Source organism: Ambystoma mexicanum, chromosome 7p, assembly GCF_040938575.1.
Source record: "Ambystoma mexicanum isolate Mex_15411 chromosome 7p, UKY_AmexF1_1, whole genome shotgun sequence".
NCBI lineage: Eukaryota > Metazoa > Chordata > Amphibia > Caudata > Ambystomatidae > Ambystoma > Ambystoma mexicanum.
In genome coordinates, this window is record NC_090939.1 from 612523563 (window position 1) to 612546854 (window position 23292).

The following is a 23292-nucleotide window of genomic DNA, read 5'->3' on the forward strand; positions in this document are numbered from 1 at the left end:
ATGTGTAATATTATGGATCGCACCCACATCAGACACTGCAACCCAAAAACCCCTACCAAACTAGCTAGGTTTGTGTCAGCCTTGGGCCTCCTAGACGTGTGGAGAGATCTCCACCCTGGAACCAAGGGTTACTCCTTCCACTCGGGAGCCCATGGCTCCCTGTCCAGACAAGACTATCTCTTTCTCCCAGCCACCGATGCACACAGGGTAAAGACCGCAGAGCTGCTCCCCCGAGGTATCTCGGACCACTCACCGCTAATGTTGGTACTGAGTACGCAGGGCACCTCTCCCCCCAAAACATGGAGACTGAATAGCTACTACCTGGGCTTCCCTGACTTTATCGATCGCCTCACTGAGACAACCAACGAATATCTCAAAATAAACGACACTACAGTCAATAGTCCGGTAACGATGTGGGAGGCCTACAAAACTGTGCTAAGGGGAGAGATAATCTCGTGGACGTTGAATAAAAAGAGAGAGCGGCTCCAGAAGATCTCAAAGGCTGAGTCAGAAATGGGCGAGTGGGAGACTAGGCATGTTCTTGATCCTTGTCTTGAGATTCTTAGATCCCTTAAAAGAGCCGGAGAGTGGCTCTGAAACATCGAATTAGATAACGCCAAGCAGGCCCAATAGGAGTGTCCAGGGCAAGGATCTATGAATATGGGGACAAAGTGGGTAAAATGCTGGCCTGGCTAAAGAGAAGGGACAAGGGTCAACGACACGTCAGGGAAATCATTACTCCACAGAACGAGATGTGCCAATCAGACCGCAAAATAGCAGAGGCCTTTGCTAATTTCTATGCGACATGTTATAGTACCCCGACAACCCCACTGAATTCCTCACTCCTAGACGATATCACACTACCGTGCTTATCGGAACCGCAAAAAACACAATTGGATTCTGATGTTACTGAATCAGAAATTACCGAAGCCATAGCCCAATTACAATCTGGGAAGACACCGGGCCCCAATGGATTCCCGATCGAAACTTGGAAGAAACTGGGCAGGGAAAAAATGGCAAACCCCTTCATAAAATGTTCCTCCGGGCCCGAGAACAAGGCACCCTACCACCGGACCTATGCAAGGCTACAATAGCTGTTATTCCCAAACCAGACAAACCACCTGAGTACTGTGCCTCTTATAGGCCTATCTCGCTGATCAATAGCGAACACAAGATCCTTGCTAAACTATTAGCTAACCGGCTGCAGTCGGTCATTTACTAGTCCATCCAGACCAATGCGGCTTCATGCCGCACAAACCAATGCGAATGAACATTAGGCGGCCCAATTTGCTGCTAGAGCGAGCCCCCATCACAGACACGCCACTTGCCCTGTTAGCGATTGACTTTGAGAAGGCATTTGACTCGGTCTGGTGGGATAGCCTCTGGGAAACCATGCGATGAATGGGATTTGGGGACACTTTTCTGGGCTGGATACAACTGCTCTACACAAACCCACAGGCAGAGGTGAAAGTGAACGGGTGGCCCTCTGAGCCTTTCCCTCTCGGTAAAGGAACACGACAGGGATGCCCCCTCTCTCCCCTCCTCTTTGCCCTCTCGATTGAAGTGTTCGCTTTGTGCCTTCGTCAGAGCAAGGCCTGGGCGGGATTTAGATGGCCGGAGGGACATGAGGATAGACCGTCTCTGTACGCTGACAACCTTTTAGTGTATTTGGAAGACCCAGCCCAAACTTGTCCTGTGGTAACACAAATGCTCACTCGATTTGGTGAGTTCAGTGGGCTGAAAATCAACTGGGGAAACAATCCTATTTCCAGTAAAGGGTGGAACACAGGCTGTCCCCCAACACTGCCCATACAAAATTGTAGAACACGACTTCCGGTACTTGGGGTTACGCGTATCTACAGACCTTACACGTTACACAACTCACAATTCTGAACCCATTATAGACTGATTCACCAGCGACGTTCGTCACTGGAGACTCCTCCCCTTGACACTTATGGGCAGGGCCGCCCTTTTTAAGATGATGACCCTGCCTAGATTCCTGTACGTTCTCCAAAATGCCCCGCTGGAGATCCCGGAGTCCGTATTTGTCGAACTAGAGGGCCTCCTTAGAGAGCTGATATGGGGAGGGGGACAACCCTGCATTGCATTATCCACCCTCCAGAGATCGGTTTGGGAAGGAGGTATAGGAGTGCCCCGCCTTGAGACCTACTACTGGGCATCGCCAATGGCAGTGGTCAATGACCTGCTTCACCGGGATCAGGAACTACCGTACATAAGGGCTGAACTTGCTGTCATTCATGACACAGACCCACTACATTTGCTTTATCTCCCCCGTCAAAGACCCCTGGCACAGACAATTGCAGTGCATATTACAGCGGTTTTGAGGAAGGCACATACTTTTGTAGGATGGAAAGGCAAAATAACGGCCATGCAACCCCTATGGCATAATGGCAACCTGCTCGAAATGGGGAAACTTAGACCTTGGCCCACATGGGAGGAAGCCGGGATCATGAAAATTGGGGATATCCTGACAGATGGGGAAAATGGCCTCCTTTGAAACCCTATTACAGAAATGCCAAATCCCAGCAACCGAGCGATACCACTACATACAGTTAACCCATGCCTTGAGGACACATATCCCAATAGACTCCACCGTGCCCGAGAGCACGTCCATAGAACGCAATATACTCCCGGCATACATTCCCACTCCATACTATATAACGCCATGTCCTCCTTTGCCACCCCTGAATTTACGCATCTCAAAACTAAATGGGAGGTAGAGGTGGGCATTATAGACCCCGAAGATTGGATTCAAATCTTAATGCACCCCCGGGAGATTGCAATCTCCTCCAGACTTCGACTAGTACAGTTGAAAATTCTGCATCAAATGTATTATCCTAGAATGATACTGTATGGATGGAAGCAGGCTTCAAGCCCGAATTGCCCCAGATGTAGTGGGGAGGAGGGATCTTGTATACACATCCTGTGGGAGTGTCCCCGAGTTCAGAGTTTCTGAAGTGAGTGCTGCATGGAAGTAGCCAGGATCTTCGCCCGCAATGTACCCCTAGATCGGCAGATACTCCTATTAGGGAAACCTGATGAAAGTGTTGACAATGGATGGGAGAGATTGCTCTTATCCATGGCACTGGGACTAATGAAGCGAAATATTGCACAGAAATGGGGTGCGCCTGACCCTCTGCTGGACCAATGGGTGGCCAATATGGACACATGTGCAGTGTTGGAACACAGAATTTACAATGCCAGAGGTTGTCCCAACAAAGCCTCCAAAGTGTGGGGGAAATAAGAAGACCGCAAGACCCTCTAACCCCGGTGTATGGGGATGGAGCTGAGGAACGCATGAATATATTCATATGTATGACCCTTGAAACTGGAGATATGATCAAGTCGTGTGTATGTGGTTGGGGGAATGTTTGTCTTGAGTTAGTTGCTTTATTGTGTTGTTTATATTATTTTTAAAAAAGAGCCCACCGTTCCTGAATGCTTTGAATATAAGCAAGCAGATCTTCATTATCTCTCCTTTTACGTGCCATAATTGCACCCATATCTGATGTATCGGGATATTGCACCCGGAGCGTTCTCCAAACATCTGCTCTACAATTATTAAACGGCACCCCATTGTGCGCTGTGTTCTGTGCCGTGACACTTGAATAATTCGCCAGCTCTCACCCAAATGTCATCTGCCCTTTCCCCAAGAATGGCTGCTAGGAGACCCTTAATGACCCCTATTGCTAAAGTATTTCCCCCTGTCATTTTCTCAAGTTCATAAATCAATTTTCCCGCACCTGCCGTTAAACTGGGAAGCTTACATCTTAAATTATTTTTATCCATTTGTGGCCGAGGAATATATTGCGGCCTGGCCACCCCTTTCTCCAATAAAGGGAACTGCATGAACCCAAATCCACAAATGGGTCCCATTGTCTGCCTATCCATAGTGGGGGCAATGGTTCCTGATCACTTTCTTCCTGGCAATGACTCTCCCTTCTAGCTATGCAATCGTCCTTTAGGTCGCTCTGGATACGCCATAAGATCTGGTGTTCTATCTTAAGGCTGCCCTAGATCAGACCATCATACTTCCTGATCTGTCTGCAGACATCCCTCGGGACTGCATACACTTCTTTCCTCCTGCCCATGGAAGGTTTCTCTCTCTTCGTCCAGCATATCTAGCCCCCAGCTAGTAAGGCTCTCTTCTCTTTCGCCCTTGTCTATAGTTAGCATAGTAGCCTGCTAAGAGATAAAGCTCTATGCCGAAGACCAAGTGGGCTTCCTTCACCTCATGATTGGATTGAGCAATTCTAGATTGATCTTCTTTTCCTCGGCTTCTTGGTTCACCTCTTGCTCTCATATCCTGATAGGCTTTATCAATTCTATCTCGAAGTTCTCATCTAATGTAATTTTAGATGGCCCTGACATTGCTCTGTGTACTGTGAGAAACGTTCTATATTTCCCCATGATATTAATGGACTTGGTTTCATTAACTCTTTGTGGGTGCAATCAATATTGCGTTCCCTCTGTCTCCTTTTTCGTTCCATTTCTTCATCTATTTGTCTTTGCTTTCTTGCTTCCCATCAAACTCTTTCCTCTTCCTGTCTTTTTTGTTCTCGTCTTTAATTTGCTCTACACTCTTCTTCTCCCCTTCATCTTTGTATTCTCTTATCCCTTAATTTCTGCGCTTCCTCCTATTCTCTCTTCCTTTCTTGCCTATCTCGTGCTTCGATTGCTCTCTGCCTGTTGTCATATTTCCTTTGCTCCTCCGCCCTTTCCTCTTTCTTTTGCTGTTCTTCCTGATACATCTGTTCTTGCTGCTGTCGGCTCTTCCTTTTCTGTTCATCTTCTTTCAATCTCTTTTCTCGTTCCCTGTCTTTTCTATCCTGTTCGTCTTGATCTTGCCTTTGCCTGACTTCCTCGATACTTTTCCCATCAAGCTTGAGCAATATCTGTCCTTCCATCCATTCATTCTGAACGAGCGCTACCCCGTCAGCTTTATCCTTTTCTCCTTTCCATCTCTTAATTGCTCGTTCTATCTCTGTTGATATATTTGGTCATTCACGTTTCTCTTCCCTGGTTTGTAAAACCTTAAAGATCTCCTCCTTTGTTTTAGTCTCATCTGGACTATCATCACCTCATAAGCAGGTGGTTCATGTATCGGGTTACTATACCCTGTCGCCGCTTTTAGTTCCCTCAATGGATACAATTCTGAGCTTTCTATATCGATGCTTTTTACTTCAAGCGAGGCAAAGGGAGCAGAAGGCTCAGCACCTTCCTCCTCATACTGATTAAGCACTCAGTCCTCAGGCGACGGATCCTCCCACTTCTCCTGGTACATTTTCCAGATCTCTAAAATAGCTAACCTCTTTTCTCATTTCTTCCCCGTTTACGCAGCGTCATGTGTTGCAATACCGCCTTTGACAGCGATCCCCCTTGTGGCCATGGCATGAACATTTTATCTGCTGTGCCCTTTACGCGTGTTTTGGCAGTGTCTTGCACAGGTACATCAGTGGAGTAATATCTCCCATTGTGACAAGTCTCAATTGACTGTCAATACTTACCATCATTTTACACAAAATTAATTTCAGAAAAACAACAAATATGAGCATGCTCCAACCTTCGCCGCTCAAAGGGTCTATTTTTCAATTATCTCAACCTATTTTTTCGGTCGGCGCCGACAGTGACTGAAAAATAAGTAAACTTTTTATCTCTACTTCAACTTTACACAACTTATTCTTGTTGCTTATCGACACCTCTTTTCATTTACAAAATACAAACAAACTAGTCCATTTTTCACATATACACCATGGTACTCCTTTTCTCATAGCCCCTAAAGTACTCTGATTGGTGTTTGAGTCATTCCCATCATAAACCTTGTTTATGTGCCGCCTATTTACCCCCTTGGGATTTTGAAATGACTCATTCTAAACCTGCCTTGAGGTAGGAAACCGGGCTCTATAAATGCTCCTCGTTATATACTATACGCTCTTTGTTTATTTTAAACAACCCCCCCGTTACTTTTTCTACGTTACCACAATCCCATTCCCTTATTTGCCAATCCCCTCAATCTACTTACCATTCGCTCTTCAGCTCAAGGTCCTCGGTATCGTCCCCTCCTCCCATCTACCACCGTCGCCCTGTGTCCGCTTAGCACCTGTGGAAACCAGGAGGGATTTTGTGAAAGAGGGGCCCGTCCCACCTGTATCGATCTACTTGCAAGTTTTCTATATTGGACATTCTCCACAGGATAGTTTGCGATCTTCCTTTTAGATAGCGGAGGGTTTCCGATCATCCGAAACACTAGAGACCTACTGGTCGATGGGGACTTTAACCATCCTCGCTCTGCAACCATGTGAACCTAAACGCCCTTTAAGCGAGGTAGCGATTTATTAGATGGATGGGAATGCAGAATTTACTTTGACACCAATAATAAGTCAGACTCAGGAAGTTGGCAAAACATAACAGTTGGATTTGCAATTGTCTAAAACAGGGAGGTTACAACAGACATCAACAGACGTTGCACAAGTCTCTCAACGCATTTCACATAAAAAACAAACATTTGTAGCAAAAACTTGTCATCATTGACGTCATACTACATGGCAAAGTAAGAAAACCTAACTGGGATCGTGGTTGGCCTACGGGGAACATCTAGGTATACTTTCTATGGGGAATAGGATTTTGATTGGCTCTCTAACATCAGGTGGATAACTTATGCCCACCCCTAGTGCAAGTCATCTTTGCTGTCATAAAAAACACAACGTTTCATTGTCTTCCAACTATAGGGCTTCTTGCTACGTGGCCCTCTATAATTGGTTGGCATGCTTGTATCCTTCTGGAATATTCAACTCGCTAGCAGCACGCAAGCTGGTACCCCAGGTGCTTGTGGGTGGACTTGATCATGCCTTCCCACCAATTAACCCATCATCCATCATCACTCCTGCTGTCTGCCATTCAAATTGTCTTTGAACTTGGCCTTGTAAAGTATCAGTGCGCCTGAGAATAGAAGGGAGTTTGAACACAGTCTTATATTCAGTCTCGATGTAGCTTGCCCAAAGTCTATTTCCATGCAGATCATGTGACAGGAGACCGTGTTTGACCTCTTTCTTTTGTATTTAACACCATTAAATGAATAAAACCTGGCACACAGTGTTTTAACATTGCACCTTAAAAGGAGCTCACCTTTGCTTCTCACGTTCATTGTATCTTCTTTTTTTTTGACGGCACCACCTGCAGTCTATTCACTACGTATAGCTAGCCTTCATGATTACTTAATATGCTTGCGTTTCAGCATCTGTACATTTATAAAAACGACTTGCATTTTCCTCAGTGCTTTTCGTACCTGCAATCTTCATTCTGCACATGAAGTGTCGCTCAATTCTTTACTGTGTCATCAGAATCTATAAGGTCTATACACTTTCTTCTTCGGCATCACTTCTTGGTGCATCATTTCTGCTTCTTGTGACATCACCAGGCTCTTACCTTCACCAGGCGCTTCTCCTAAGAGCCCATCCGTTCTTAGAGGATACCTCCCATAGGGTCATCTCCATGGATATCTTGCCTCAAAGATTCTTTGTGGAATAGATACCAATACTGGTGGCGTGCATGTCACAATTTCCGGCATCAAACATATGGGCAGAATAGGGGAGGGACTTCCGATAGAGGCATTTGGCTTCCCCTCTACAGACCCATTGGAATAGTGGGATCAAGTATTCTCGGCACCTTCATCTTAACCTGCAAGTAAGCCTCTTCGTGTCAGGAACTCGAGCTGGATGTACTGGAACCCCTGGAGACTCTGACTCCCACTCTGACTTTAAATTCTGACTCCGCCCCCCCAGCCAGTACGTTGTATCTGTTCTTCGTTGTGCAACGCTCCGTTGCTTCTGTAACATTTGATCCTGCCTTCCTTGTTACTTTCCTCCTCATCCTGCTTCGTTTCTTTGGATTTACCTCTGTTACGGTCCACGTCTTTTCTATTCCTCATGTTTATATTTTTCACCTGGTACTGTTTTTTTCTGTATGCCAGTGTTATTCCTCGGTGCGCTTTAACTTTCCCGGTGTCTGCCTTTCTGCTCTTGCAGTCGGCGTTGCTTCTACTGTGGCTGCCTCCCTGCTTTCTTTCCCCGTATTTCTTACCTGCTTAATGACTTCGGCGTGTTTCATGCGCCAGCTTTCCAACCGGTATCCGCGTTGATTATTTAACGGTTACCACGACCGTCCTTCTTCCTTTCCCCGAATCCCTCCTTGCCGCCGTCGGTCCTCCTCCTCCTTTCAGCCGTGCTGAACCCTTCTTGCTCGGCTACTGCCTTCCTTTCTTTCTTTACCTGACCTTCCTTGACTTTCTTTTCCTATTCCTTATTCTGATACTTGTTATCTGACTTGGAATCCTTAGTGTTGCTCTCTTTTTTATCCTTGTTTTCTTTCTGTCCTCCTCTATTCCTGCTTCCCTTTCTTCTTTTTTCTTTCTTGTTCTTTCGTTCTGTGATTGGAGGATCTATTTGGAGTTATTGGAGTATTTCCAGTTTTGATTCACCGTGCCTGGACAATTCTTTGGAGTCCTGCCCATTTCTCTGGATATTGGAAACTAAGCACTCTCATCGAACCCATCTACAGACTAGGGTTTTTTCTGCCTTCAGGCTTTTTCGCTAGTATAGAGGCTGGCCCCCTGGTATCCCCCTAGGGCAGGGATTTACTTCTGCCACAATGGCCTCCGGATGGGCCAGACCTTATTTGCCCGAACGGAAGGTCCTAACACCCAAGGACAAGATTCCCTTGAAGAAGAAGGTCTCAAGGAAGACTGAAGCCGTCCAACAGGTACTAACCTCCGAGGATTCAGGTGAGGAGAAAGGGGAGGTGGACAAGGAGCTTGACACTTCAGAAGTGTTCCTTGGCCAACCAGTGAACTGACCAGCTTGCACACAACCTTTGATCTGGAACCGCTGCTGCTTCGAGTTGACACTTGAAACTTGGTAGATCGCAAGCTCTTTGTTCATGGCACTCTTACACTGAATTTCGTACACTACGCATTCCCAGGTCTGGAATAAAGAGAGAGCGCCCAGAACTGAAGTAAACGCAGTCACTGTGTCGCCCAGCCGTGGTGACGAACTTCGCATGTGCCTTGCTGCTGTGCCCCTCTGTGCCCTGAATCCTGCTGCAGTGAAACTTGCCTGATCCCTTCACCATGAGCTGAGGAATCGCCACTGTCCTGCCACGGAGTCATCACTGTAACTCAGCCGCTGAAAGCTGCAGAGCCACTCAATTGCCGCATTTGAACCTGTAAATGAAGTGAACTCAACTGCCGAAGTTTGGTCCGGAGAGCGCCGGGGGTCGGTGAGTACTTGCAACCCATACCAGTGGCCCCTAGTGCATCCATCCATTTTTACGCACAAGTGTCCCCTGAGGGCCACTCACCTTTCCACAGGTAGCCTTCGTTACCAACCCATTCCCAACTCCTGGAACCTGTTCTGCCCTCTTGGGGAGACCCTCCATGAATAGTGGGAACTTATTCTTCATCGCCTCACCCACCTTCCTGAGCTGCTACAGCCCCTGCAAGAAACCCCATTTTTGCTCTACTGCACGAGCGCATTCACCAGCACCTGAAAGTACTTTTGAGCACTAGGCTCCACTCTTCGTAGGGACTGGACTGCCTTAGTTAGGAATTGATTGATGAAGAACTGCCTGGAGTATATTTGCACTGTTTGCTACCTTTTCTCTTAGTTTATGGATCCATTCTGTGCACTAATCCTTTAGGCTGCTTGGTATTGTATATATGTTTTAATGTAGTGTTATAGTTGTATGAAGTATTACTGTTGATAACTGCTTTGTGTTTGATTTCAAATGCCTTGAATAAATGTATATGTATTTTTGATGTATACATCTTACTGGGAGTGATTTGTAGTGTCCTTTACTTTGTGTGCTTATTGCGGGCTTTCAGTCACTGCCACCCCTGCTGAGACCTAGTCTTGACCGCCGCCAATGGTACTTGATTGTTCTGGGTTGTCCAGAAGGTTACCCTGTTCCAAGATGCTAGGCTGGCCTTCTGAACCTCTGCCCACCAGGTCAAAGTTCAGAAATTCATCTTAACAAATTGGTGTACAGCGGTGGGATAGGACTGAAAGTACCCAGTGTAGCACACTGGTAAAGGCATTTCAGATTACCCCTACCCAGGACACATAGTGACCTTAGTAATAAGTAACTTTAAAAGCCATAGACCTATCTCAGTATGGAAGTAATTACCAATATAACATTAAATGCTTCAAAATCTGAAACATTGAGAATGATGTGTACTGAGAGAGGCTTGGCTGCTCAAGGTACAAAGCTAGAAATTATCCAAATGATCATGGAATGGCAAGAGTTGTAACTTGATGCCATAACATCAGATGACAGTGCAGAAGGTGGTGGGGCTGCTCTCACTGACAGAGCTGACAGTTCTGTCGCTGCACTTGTCCATGGTGCCCATGATGACAGAGATGATGTGTTGTCCCAAGTTTCCTCTGCCAGCTCTGATGCTGAGGCTATGTTGGAATTCAAGAAGAAAGAACTGCTGTTTAAGCAGAAGCAGCTTGAATTCCACGTGGCCAAGCTGAAGATAGAGCAGGCAGAAAAACAAAAGAACAGGGATCACTAGTTGAAACTGGCCAAGCTTCAAGTTTCCAATTGATCCTCTCTCATCCAAGCTTTCCTCAAGATCTGCTCAGTGTGTATGAGGAGAAGAATGACATTATGGACTGGCTGAATGCATTCGATTATGCATGTTCGGTCCAAGAGGTTGTAAATGCTGACAAGAGTGCATGGTTGCTCAGCAGACTACCCCATTCTGGCTGCAGTGTTATTATGGAGATGTCAAAAGCTGAAAGAGTAGATTTTACAAAATTGAAGCAGACTCTCATCTTATAGTTTGGGAAGACTCCTGCCCAATACTTAGAGGTTTAGAGAGTACAAAAAGAAAGAAGTTAACACTTGGGTGTCTTATGTTACTGATTCCTTAAATAACGTGACTGGCTGGGTTGAATGCTATAAGGTCTCCACCTTTGAGGGTATGATTGGCTTGTCATGCTTGAACATATTTTTGCATCTTGTTCTCCTGAGCTTAATCAGCACTTGGCAGATTCAAAGGAGATGGATCCTAAGAAATTGGCCATAGCAGCAGATTTGTGGGTGTCACATAGAGTGTCCCATAAGGATAAGACTCAGCCTGGCAAGCAGGAGGAGGGGAGAAAGTCTGAAGAGAAGAGGGTGGAGGATCTGTTCAAACTTCATCCCAAAAGAGCCACAAAAAGAAATTTAAGGGTAAGTCCCAAGAGAATCTTCAGGGTAGTGGACGTTATCCTTCCAAACAGAACTCTGGTTATAATAAGCCTGTCTATGTCCCAAGACCCAGTGGATCTTGTGTGGCTTGTGGAGCAAATGACCATGTGAAGGAGGGACCCTAAGTGTATGGTCAAAACCTTTGGGGTCCACTCTGTGTGTCTGGCCTTCCACCCCTATGAGGAGGAAGAGATATGATATGATAGGTTATTTATAACGTGCTTAATACCCATAGATTTCTAAGCGAGGACCCGGGGATCGAACCTGTGTTGCTCTGTGTTGTCTTGCTTCCAAGGCGAGCATGTTGCCCCTAAGATATCCTACCGTTCACAGGGGCATCCTTCTCCTCCGAGTCCTTCCCCAGTGGGATAGAATCTGAGGTAGGCCTAGTTTCCCTGGGTTCCTGGGAGCCTAACGTCTCAGAGGCTTATGCTAGCATTCCAGATAACACCAGGCACTATTTCAAAGACTGTGTGCTGATCAATGGTGTTGACACTCCTGCCCTTAGGGATAGTGGGGGCAGCAGAACAGTAGTGGATTCTACCTTGGTAGACCCAAAGGAACTTGTCAGAGCCAGAGCTCCTTTGATGCCCACTAAGTTAGCTGATGGTCCCCCTCGCAAGTTCCCAGTGATGCCTTTAAATCTTACTATCAATGGTACTATGGTCAGGATTCCAGTGAGCATTCAGTGGCAAGTCCCAGGAAAGGTCCTGCTGGGGAATAATCTGAGAGACTTAGGTCTTGTGAGTGACACTGCAGAGATACCATGCACAAAGACACAAACCAGGGCTGCATAGGCCAAGTCCAATGCCAAGCACAAGGCAAAGGGGAAACCCAAGGATAAAGCAGTCAAAAAAGACAGAAGACGGAAAGAGAATATTCCCCTAACTCACCTACCACTGAGGTGGAGGTAGTTGGTCAAACACTTGAACTTGACGAGGAGGAGGTGTTGTCTGAAATTCTCAGTCCCCATGACCATCCTGAATTACAGAGTTTGTTGGTGGAAGGTGGTCCTGATAGGGTTGAGTTCAGTACGGGCCAACATGAATGCCCATCTTTGGAAGGCCTAAGGAGACATGCCTGCTCCCTGCTTGAGGGTGAGCCTCTTGGGAAGCACAGGATTTATTGGAAAGGTGGGCTCCTCTACAGTGAGTCCACAGATTCTACAGAAGGAGACCATAGGAGGTTTGTGGTTCCCCTTGCTGTTGGACCCTTCCTCTTGCATTTGGCACATTAAGTCCACCTTGCTGGTCGCCTTCGCATCAATAGAGCCAAGCAAAGGTTATCCATGCACTTCTATTGGCCCAAGATGGGGGTGCAAGTAGAAAGCCACTGCAGGAGTTGTGCCACCTGCCAGTTATCTGGAAAAAGTGGCACAACAATCCAAGCTCCATTGGTACCACTCCCAGTTGTGGGGGTACCATTTGAGAGGGTAGGGATTGACATAGTACGTCCCCTTGACCCCCAAACATCCTCAGGCAATAGGTTTATCCTGGTGCTGGTCAACCATGCCACCAGGTATCTTGAGGCCACCCCATTGAAGACTGTGACTGCCAAGTCAGTTGCAAAAGCTTTACTTGCCATATTTACTAGGGTTGGCTTCCCTAAAGAAGTTGTGTCGGATAGGGGCAGCAACTTTATGTCAAAGTATATGCAGGCCATGTGGAAGGAATGTGGAGTTACCTATAGGTTTTCATCTGCATACTACCCGCAAACCAATGGTCTAGTTGAGCGGTTTAACAGAACCCTTAAAAGCATAAGAAGGAAATGGGACCTTCTATTACCATGCTTACTGTTTGCCTACAGAGAGGTACCTCAGGAGGGTGTTGGCTTCAGCACCTTTGAGCTTCTTTTTGGTCACCCTCTGAGGGGACCTTTGGCTTTAGTCAATGAGCGGGTTGGGAGATGCCTTATGCCCCTATAACTACCAATGTAGTGGACTATGTGCTGGGACGCAGAAAAAGAATGGTACTCCTGATGGTTCAGGCTAGTGAGAAGAAGGCTGGGCAAGCTCTGGTGAAGCATTTGTATGACCAGAAGGCTTCCCTGATCAACTTCCCACCCGGCCAACAAGTCTTGATTATGAATCCTATAAGGCCTACAGCTTTACAGGACAAATGGTCAGTCCCTTACATAGTGGTGGAGTCACTGGGTGAGGTAAACTATTTAGTGGACCTTGGAAGGGCTGGCGGAGCTCCAAAAGTGTTCCATGTGAATAGGCTGAAGGCTTTTATTCCAAGAGTTGAAATAGTTGCACTGCTGTTGGCTTCAGATGTCTGTCAAGGAGGAGGAGTCAGAACCTCTCCCTGGCCTGTTCCAGGGCAATCCTTCAGATAGCTCCATTGAGGGTGTTAAATTGGCCCCTCATCTAACTTCTGTTCAACATGCTGAGGTGAGAAGTTTGCTGAGGCAAGTTTCCCCCTTGGTTTCCCTAGCTCCTGGTTTGACACCTTGGCGCAAACATGACATTGACACAGGAGATAGTGTACCTACCAAAAGTAAGGGATACATAATGTCAGACAAAGTAACGACTTACATTAAGACAGAGGTCAGCAAGATGTTGGATCTTGGGGTGATTGAACCCTCCAGTAGTCTTTGGTCCAGCCCAGTGGTGTTGGTTCCAAAAGCAGGTTCCTCTGAGCTGAGGTTCTGTGTGGCTTACAGTGTGGAAACAGAAAAATATTATGAGGCCGGGAAGCCCAAAAAGAAACACACCAACACAGGTTACAAAGAAACATACAAGTGCTTTATTTAAAAGCTACAACAGTTACCAAGTTAATTGACAAACGGATAGCTATTCGGCTCTCAGAATAACATAACGAACTTCAACGAGGGTTCGATGTGTTAGTGAGAGACCGCACATTGGAATACCCGGGCTTTTTATACAATTTGTCCAGCCCTTGGCCAACCCTCTTGCGGGTTAACCATTCTGAGAAACAGGTCTTTGGGTTCCTTGCCTGGTCAATCCTTTAATATATGCATTTCGATTCGTTTCACTGATATAGTTGTACATTTACATATAGGTCAACGGTAGGACAAGGTCTCAGTCCGAGAAGTGGCCTGCAGGCATATTAATTATTCAGTTGTACGGAAGTCACAACGGCCAGAATCTTACTCAGAATGTCATTCGGCCTCCATTTTGATGTTTAGGGTGATTTCTACATAGCAAGAGAACCTAAAATGGTGGCTCAATCCAAGATGGCGACTTACATTACTTTCTCTAAGGTCAAGACCTTGCCGTGGAGTTTGTTCGCACATGATGTTTAGACAACTTGGCGTAGGCCAATACACATACAATTGTTACGATAGGAGGCATAATATTGTTTCTATTCCGACAAACCCTCCTTTTGGCCTATGCCAAGTGCTAATATCATTTCTAATGTCTTTGTAAATAACTCCATGCATCGTCATCCATACGTCCTGAATCGTTATCTGTAATATCTATAGCCATTAGGTCATTCACCAAAACCTCTTGCAACACAAACTCTTTAGATGCTGTATCTGGGGCATACATTTTGTGCCCTATCGTGCTCACTGCCTGAGCGCAACATCCCCCTAGCATTGTACATATACTAGGTAGACATTGGATAAAGCAACAAAGGAATAGCAGGATTCCCAAAATAACCAGTATAACAGAATGCACCTTCCAACCCCAGGATCGTAGAGAATCCCAGAACCAAGCACTAATACTCCAATCTCCCACAGGAACATGCACTTCTGAACTCAGGACGTGCAAGTTCTGTATTGCTTTAAAAATTCTTGGTGAGGAATCTGGTACGAAAACACAGCAAGCGGACCCCACTAATTTACATACTCCACCACGTTCTGCCAGAATGACATCTAATGCCATCCGGTTTTGTAGCGCTACCAATCTTATTGCTTTCTGTTCCAGTGTCATATTGTAGAGTATATCTGTGGTCCGGTTGATGGTTCTCTCCAGTACTCTTGCTAGCCCCCTAATATTTTCAGAATTCGCTATCTGTCCCCAAAATGGCACAACTGATTTTGTTATATCTCCCAATATTTGCCCAGGGGTATCTCCGTTCTCGTCCCGCCGTGGGCGAGCCTTAGAAACTTCCAATGTACTAGCTATGAATACCCCAGGTAACAGGATTCCTAAATAACAGGTTCCCTGCCAATCCTTGGGCAACCAGGGAAATGCTGTACTACCGCAAACGAAATAGACAGGCCTACCTACATACAGAGGCCTGTTCTCCCCGGTCAAATTTACAATGTTCACACAACCTTCAAAATCTCCCATTGACCGAGTGCCATTTCTTTGCACACAAAAGGGGACTGAATCGGGGCTATGGTTAATAGAGTAGGAAGGAGGCACAGCGTCCTTATTGCCTATCGGAGCCATTTTAAAGGAAATTAAAGTTTGGAAAGGAAGAGACAGTTTATCAGATGGCCTAATAGAAGCAACATTAGGTTTACTTCTATTTGCAAAAAGCGAGCATCCCAGGGGAGTCAATTCACGTTTCTCAAAATTATTTAAATTAGTTCCATTAAAGTTCCCTGAGATGCTATCATTCCAACGGCCAAAGAATAGTGCTCTAAGAGAGGCATAGCAAGCAGTCGTTAAAGGTAAAGGGTGAATATACCATCCTAGCCCCTTGTTCCCATGTTGCGGTAAATGGGTGCAAATCCAGCAATTACTCTTATTAAAAATGGCATGCGTTGAATTCATTATTATCATTAAAGTGTTATTATGGTACTTTCGTCTATGCTGGGAGTCCCTAGTTGACAAAGTAAGAAGATGTACAGAGGGAGTCAAAGCAGTAGGTACAATTTCAATTGGCAGAAGAGGCTCTAGAGGATACATTTCTTTGAAGTACCAGAGTCCCACGGCAGTAACTATACAAATTCCAATTACTATTAACACAACACAGCAATACGTTTTCGGGGCCCAGGCACATTGTTCATTGTCGGAGTTGGTCACCCCCTTATTTACAAGTCCAATGCGAGCAGCAGCGGTGGAGGTGGCAGGCATCGTAGTTTCTCAATCGAGGACCCCAATGTTCGTTGCTGGCGACACTACGGTCGCGCGACTTCTTAGTCCTTCCCTAACCCTAGCCAGCAGAATCCCCTTTCCTTCAAAAACTTTCTTTTGCAAGAATAAAACTCTTGATGACTCTTTTTTCTTCTCCAGATGCACAGGCAAAACCCGTACCGTAGTCCTATTTTCTTCGTCGAAGGTCGTACCTGGTGATTCCCGGTACTGCTTGATCCGGAAATAAGGTAACGTCACTTCCTGAGCGAAGCAACGTATCAGAGGCGACGGAAGTCGCAGAACTTGAAACACCGTTTTCCGGAAGTGACCTTTCCAAAGAGTGTGGAGACAAAATGGACTGTTCCCCAAGCTCCACGGGCTCAGAGAAATTCTCCGACACACTCACAGCGCTATTTGCTACTCCAGGATCTGAGATTGTAGCATCAGCGAGGGGTTCTGCTTCTTCTGTAACGTGTGGCGTCGGGTGAGGAAGTTTCTTGACATGCGTCGCGTGGATCCAATGCTTCTTTCCAGCCACCCACACTGCTGTCTGGGTGACCAACAGCACCTGGTAGGGTCCCCGCCAGCGAGGCGCGAGACAGGAAGACCTTTCGTAGGCCTTCACCAGGACCCAACTTCCAAGCTGAATATTGTGTCCTGGGCCCGTAAACCGTACAGGCAAAGCTGATTGAACCTGATGATAAATGAGATACAGATTTTTAGTCAACTGGTTACAGTAGTCCACAAGCAATACATTTTCAACCTCCCTCAGGGCTTTGGGCTTCGGAAGACCCCAAATATTAGCAGGTCTCCCCATCAATACCTCAAATGGAGAGAGCCCAGTCTTAGTTTGAGGTGTGGCACGCATGGCTAACAATACAATAGGTAAGGCGTCAGCCCATTTCAGTTTGGTGCCGGCACATGTTTTAGCAAGCTTATGCTTTAGGATACCGCTATGTCTCGCTACCAACCCAGCACTTTAAGGATGTCTAGCCGAGTGAAATCGCTTTTCAATGTGTAACGCTGTGCATATCTGCAAAATTACTGCTGCAACAAAATGGGGACCGTTGTCCGACCAAATTACTCTTGGCAGCCCAAATCGTGGAAAGAATTCCTTTACCATAGTCTTTGCAGTGGTCATGGCAGTAGCATCCTTAACGGGGAAAGCCTCAACCCATTTACTAAAAGCACAAATGATCACAAGGACATATTTTAGATTGTTACACCGTTCCATCTCAATAAAATCAAAGTGGATGACCTCGAAGGGAACAGAAGGAGGCCCAAAACTACCCCTTGGAGTTACTGTCCCCTTCCCCACATTGTGCTGTAAGCAAATCATGCAATTTTGAACATAGCGCTATGCGATCTTCAAAATTTTATCATTTACCCAGACTTGTTCTAACATTTTCGTGATCTGCTGAGCACACACATGCGTAGACTGTGTGCCATCGTAACCATCGCCAGCACATATGAATCAGGGAGCAACCATTTCCCTTCAAATGTATCCACCCAACACCCATCGTCATCTAGTTTCCCCATCCCTTCGGCCCACCTTTTAGATTCTTCTATCGTGACATCAGCTTGGATATCTCGCACAGACCCAATACCCTCATCCATTACATAGGCATCTTTTGTTTCTCTTAGAGCATACATGTCTGCGCTGAGGTCTGTGGCCGTTTGCCTGGCTATTTGGTCAGCAAAAGCGTTCCCTTTTCCCACATCGTCTATGACCTTAGGATGCGCTGCACATTTCATGATCGCTAACTGACTAGGGAGCGCGAGTGCCGAGAGCAACTGCACTATCAGGGGGCCATGCTGAATCTTGGTCCCATGTGAGGTTAGGAACCCTCTTTCCGACCAGAGCCTCCCAAAGTTGTGAGCCACCCCAAAGGCGTACTGGCTATCAGTATATATGTTTACTATATGCCCTTCGGAGAGTTCACAAGCTCGGGTCAATGCTATAATCTCTGCGGCCTGCGCAGAGTTATGCGGAATTCTCTTAGTTTCGACAACCGTACTCAATGTAGTAACTGCATAGGCAGCTGTAGATGTACCATCTGGGAGTTTGAAGCAGGAGCCATCACAAAACAGCTCCCCTTCCGCATTGCCCAAAGGAGTATCTATAAGGTCTATCCTGCCCTTCGTTTCCTGTTCAGTAGAATACAGGCAGTCATGTGATTCTTTGTCACCGCAAACAGTATTTTGCGGGAAAGGTAGGAGTTCAGCCGGATTAAGAACACAACACCTCTTAATTTGAATATGAGGGGCAAACAAAGTTAATTCATACCTCGTCAGCCGTGCAGAGGTGAGGTGCTGTGTTTTATTCAATAGGACATCTACAGAGTGAGGTACCATCCGGATTAAATCATGGCTTAGGACCATTCCCTCACTCTGTTTTACAGACGCGGCAGCAGCAGCGACAGCTCGCAAACATCTTGGCAAAGCGCATGCGACAGGGTCAAGGGCCGAAGAGTAGTAGCCGCATGGTCTATTCTTCCCTCCGTGTTCCTGATTTAACACAGCCAAAGCACATCCATCACATTCATGCACAAACAACACAAAGGCCTTATTGTAATTTGGAGTACCCAGAACCGGTGCAGAGCATAACGCGGCTTTGAGAAGCTCAAATGATCGTTGATGTTCCGACTTCCATAGCAGCGGCAAAGAAATGCCCTTCTTCGTCAAGGCCAACATCGGTTTTATCGCTAGTGAGAAGTTCGGGATCCACCGCCTACAGTAAGAAGCCAAACCTATTAAGACTCTGACTTCCTTCTGTGTATTTGGAACAGACATGCCAGAAATGTGTTTTATTCTTTCAGGTGTCAATCTTCTCCCCTCCTTTGACAGTAGATAGCCTAAATAGGTGACCGTGTTCAGGCAAATGAATATGCAACAATACAGTGCCTTCTTTACAAGCACTTTCAGAATCTGTAGCTAAAAGCAAGTCATCGACATACTGAAGCAGTGTACAAGTAGATGGCAATTCAAGGGTGTCAAGCTGCTCTTTCAAAGTCCTGCTATAAATTCTTGGACTTTCAGTATAACCTTGAGGTGCATGAGTAAATGTGAACAAACGTCCCCCCAGGGTGAACGCGATCAAATATCTACTCTCCTTGTGTATAGGAATACTGAAGAAAGCATTCTTCAGATCCACAACTCTAAAGTGTGTAGCTGTAGCAGGGATCATCGTTAGTATCGTTGTCACATCAGGCACAATTGGAAATTGTGGGGCGACAACTTTATTAATAGCCCGTAGATCAATTATGAAACGGAATGGGATTGCATTGTCGCCTTTCTTGTACACAGGTAAAATCGGGCTGTTACATAAACTACCTGCAATCTCTTCAATCACTCTTCGATGCACAAAATCGGAGACAATGCACTTCAAAGCACGCTCGCCCTCAACTGATATTTTATATTGCGGAATGCGTGGTAGTTTAACTCCATGTTTCAAAACTATTTTGACGGGTTCAATCTGTAGTACCCCAACATCATTGTCGTCAACCGCCCACAAACATTCCGGGACAACGCTAAGCTCAGGAGGCAATGGTTGAGTCAAAAACTGAGAGCTGGGAAGTTGTTGTGGTGAAACCGTCAGCCGCACTCCGTCAGAGGAACAATGAATTACTGCATTTAGTTTCTTCAACAGATTTAACCCCAGCAAATTCTCTCCACAGTTTGAAGTCAAGAGGAATGGACAGTGGTCCGTGAAGGGACCCAAAGAAACAGGCACCGGCGAAGAAACCGGACAAGCAACTGGTATGCTAGAAAACCCTACAGAAACATTAGTTTGCCCTGACAGTGGAATGTTTGGAACCCGAGAATGATCAATGGAGCACTTCTGTGCTCCAGTGTCTATCAAGAACTGATGTTTCCTATTCCCCACTAACAATTCAACGTAGGGACCTTTTTGACTAACGGGAATAGGTGAGGGTTCCAAACCCTGCTTCGGGCAATCCTAACGAAATAAAATGTTGTCGGAAGGAAGCTCTTCAGAAAGGTAGGCAGCAGAAGGGTGATCAAATATGTTTCTCGTGTCCACACTCGAAGTCTGATTTTCCCGTGAAAAAGGTTGCTGAGGATCTTGCGAGAACTGACCTCTATCAGGGCCCCCCACTCCGGGGCGACCTCTAGGGCGTCTACCCATACTCCCAAATGTGTTGTTTGACCTTTGTCGAAGGGGCACTGTGCACGCCAATGACCTTCCTGGCGGCAATAGGCACATTGATTAATATTCACAGGACCCAAGGGAACATTTTCTTTTGGAACATACTGACCTCTGGTCTGTGAATTACCTCCTCTGGGATTTCTAATAATTTGTTGTAACAATACTTTAGTCTTCAAATCTCCTTTCCTCCTCTCTATTCTCTCGTTTTCATTATTAACACGGTTCTCATAATACCGAGCCATGTGTAAAACTTCAGATTGGGATTACGCCTGCCAAGCGCTCTCAGAGGACATAATCTGTGACTGGATGTCGGGCAACAATCCACGTACAAATTTGTCCACAAACAACCTTTTCCCAGACTCTGTGCCCAAGTCCTGTCCACTGAAGTCAGAGAATACCTGTTCGAATCTATTAAAGAATTCGGTGACATCTTCAGTTTTTCCTTGAACACAGGCCGTAAGCTTGTCCCAAATAATTCTTTTCTCAGGAATTATGGTTTTCAATTTTGCGACAATTCTATCAGGCAAAGTGAGTATTACCTGAGGTGGTTTCTCACCAGCTGGTCTTTCCCCATCAAACCTAGTTATGTTAGCCCACGTATCTCCCAACCCTGGCACATTGTCTATTGTTCGAACCTGCTTCCATAAATCTACGGGCAGGAGTACAGGGAATAGCAAGTCAATATCACTTAAGGTGAACACAGAGGACTGTAAAACAGACTCTATCTCTTTGTAGAATCCTGTCGGATTTTTCCTAATATCGGGAATTGATTGTCTAATAGTGTTCACTTCCTGTCGCGAAAACGGGACGTGAACAAATTGCGATACATAATGTGCAGGGATGTCCACAGCGGGTGCACCTGTCCCAGCGTTAGCGGGAATCTCAACCTTTGGGACAAATGTCGGTGGAACCTCTCTCATTGGCAACTGAGATATAGGTAACTCCGACCGCTTAATGAGCAACAGAGCCAGGTCGAGCGCTAAGGCAGCCAAAGAAGTGTCGGGCGAAAAAGCCCTTTTACAAATACCCAATAACTCTATAGGATAACTAACCTTTTTCCTTACACATTCATCCTGTAGGTACTGTACCATTACCTGAATCACCTTGCTCTGCATTCCTACTGTATACTGACTATACGTGTCATATACTTCATCCAGCGGTATCGATGAATCCGAGATCCATCGAATCGCATCTTTGGTACAAATTCGTACTTCCTCAGATGCCGATCTACGACACGGAAGGAACCGTTTCTGTACATACATACTGTCGTCTTCACCATCCTCATCCTGTAATCTTTCTAAGTCCCTCCTATACTCAAACAACCTCTCAACATGACCATGTACTTTCTCCTCTGTGTCCCTCGAAAGCGCTAAAGTATTTAGATCCCTCAACCCTTGTGGGAGATCCGTGTTATGTAATCTACCCCACATTACACATAAATGAGTCCCCAAACCTTCAATAAAAACATTTTTCTCGGGAAAATTGCCCATATTTGATATGGTGGAGAAAACGTCAGCTTGATCACTTCTCTCCATACAGTGCTTAGCCCATGCAAATAATTCCCGTTTCTTTTCAGCAGAGACAGTATTTCGAGTAACAATCTTTGACCCCGCACCGTGATCAGTACAGAACCACTCGGGAGCGGAGGTGCAGGCAAATTCAATGGAGGTGCAACTATCGGCGCAAGAGGAAGGGGTGGTAGGATAGGTGGAGGAACAACAACTAGAGGAATAGGAACACTAGGTTGTACAGGGGGAACAGGAATAACAGCAGGAATGGACAGAGCACCAGGGAGAGGATCATACGGAGGTGGCGCAGAGGCACCAGGCCTGCGTTCGTTTAACAATTTATCAATAAATTCTTCGGAAACATGGAAATCTTTAGAGGGATAGATTTTCTGGATACCGAGTGAGAAAGCCCAATCCATATTTTTGACTGACTCTGAATGTTTTTCCTTATCATATAACAACGCCTTTTCGGCATTTGTTTTATGACGGCGTGCATGTTTATCCCTACTTTTAAGCTGCTGCAACGCTTCCTTTTTCCAATTCTGCAAAACATCAAATGCTGCAGGTCTGGCTTTCTTCTTTAGCAAGACCGATTTTAGGTATTCAATACGGGGGATCTCGAAACTACCATTGATTGGCCACTGAAATTCGGAGGCATGTCTGGTTTGTCTGTGCCAAATATCATTAAATACTATACTTCCAATGCCATGCTTACAGTACATAGTACACGCCGGCGACCCCTCCTGTGGTGCCGGGCGGCTAAATTCCAAAGATTGTCGATCGCTGCGGAACAGAGCCCTAAAGCAGCTAGACAATTTCCCAGGCATTTCACAAAAAATTGGTGTTACCTGGTCAATAATTGTGTCTGCAGATACAATACGCCAAATTCAAATTGTCAGGGTTAAATTAAGGTTCGGGTCACGACTGCACCTGACCAAACGTAAGGAGGACCGTACGGTTTACCAACGAACTTACCTAACGAATTTTACCTTGTGTTTGGTGGTTTCGACAAATCTGCCCCCCTCAAAAATGGACCCTCATCAAGATGCCGTGTCAGACCACACGACTATCGTCCAAGGATCGGATCGTGCAGCGCTGCCGAGGTATCGCGTCTCGTTCGGTCGGGCCCGCAGTATCACACCGTCCGATCCCGGTTCGATAGTCTGCGTCAATTCTTCAATGATCCGGCATCAATCTTGAGGGTTCCTATTCGGGCGCCAACTGTGGAAACAGAAAAATAATATGAGGCCGGGAAGCCCAAAAAGAAACACACCAACACAGGTTACAAAGAAACAAACAAGTGCTTTATTTAAAAGCTACAATAGTTACCAAGTCAATAGACAAACGGATAG

General features: G+C 46.0%; 1 protein-coding gene across 5 annotated transcripts in view; it reads left to right on the plus strand.

The window, feature by feature from the left end:
- The window catches only part of LOC138526199 (cohesin subunit SA-2-like), a 2217157-nt gene that overhangs the window by 1609968 nt on the left and 583897 nt on the right, over positions 1-23292 (plus strand). The gene's annotated exons all lie outside the window — the stretch shown is intronic.